At 52.0% G+C, this 946-nt stretch overlaps 1 protein-coding gene across 1 annotated transcript in view; it reads right to left on the reverse strand.

Moving 5' to 3' along the window:
• Nucleotides 1-946, reverse strand: part of LOC119586257 (SNF-related serine/threonine-protein kinase-like) — a gene marked incomplete in the record, with an annotated part of 91,676 nt that overhangs the window by 71,468 nt on the left and 19,262 nt on the right.

Consider the following 946-nt stretch of genomic DNA (forward strand, 5'->3'; position numbering starts at 1 on the left):
GGGAAGTAGCAAGTGTGCCAGACATACCTTGGCACTCTCGCGAAGCCCCCTCCCCCCCATTCTAATTCAGAAGCGGCCAGGGTGAGGACCTTCTTCGTTTCCTTCGTCACGCAGAGTCTGGCTTGACCTTTCTGCTGGATGGTATAGTGCTGATATGACTGACCTGCCTAGATAAAGACGCCTTTTTCTTTTTCTTCGCTTTGCATATTTCGGTTTGCTATAATGAAGCTTTTATTCCTCTACCGACTTTTGTTTCCAAAGCCATGTTAATGCCTCGCCCCTGACCATGAAAAGACCGCCCACTCTTAGCGGCCACGCGCCCTGGCCTTGGGCGCAGCCTCGCTTTGTGTTTCGCAGAGGCAGCGTCAGTCTCGGCCGACGGAGAGCCCATTATGGATGCTAAATTCGATCACGTATTTCTGACAGGTCGGTCATGATTATGCGACCTTTCGCGGCTGCCGATGACGTCAAGCCCGCGAACGTCAAGGCCGGAGCGCTCTGACCTTGCCTGATGAGTGAGAGACCTCTAGGTGCCTCACAGCCTTCGGTGGGTGTCGGGACCTGTCAGGTGACCCCCCTCCCCGAGCACCTAATCCGTGACGCAACAGCCGAGACGCAATGGTGACGTGCTGTGACGTGCGAGGCGAGAGCAGAGCGACGTGTCTAAGTTCTGAACTGACATTTGAACTTCCCTGTCCTCCTTGCATATCATTTCTCTCTTCCTTACTCCTCTCTCCGGTCGCCCTCTTTCCCTATTTACCCCGACGGCGAAGTGACTCGGCGGTTTTCGAAGTCACGTTATTTTAATGCGCGCTCAAGCAGTCAGTCAGTCAGCGCGCTTTAAATGGCGCATGTTTGGTTGTTACACGTGCTCGTTACTAATCGTCTGCTTCATATTTTTTTCCTATATTTTCTATTTTTCTTTTACTCAAATTTTCTCCAACAG

Source organism: Penaeus monodon, chromosome 21 (genome assembly GCF_015228065.2).
Source record: "Penaeus monodon isolate SGIC_2016 chromosome 21, NSTDA_Pmon_1, whole genome shotgun sequence".
NCBI classification, from domain to species: domain Eukaryota; kingdom Metazoa; phylum Arthropoda; class Malacostraca; order Decapoda; family Penaeidae; genus Penaeus; species Penaeus monodon.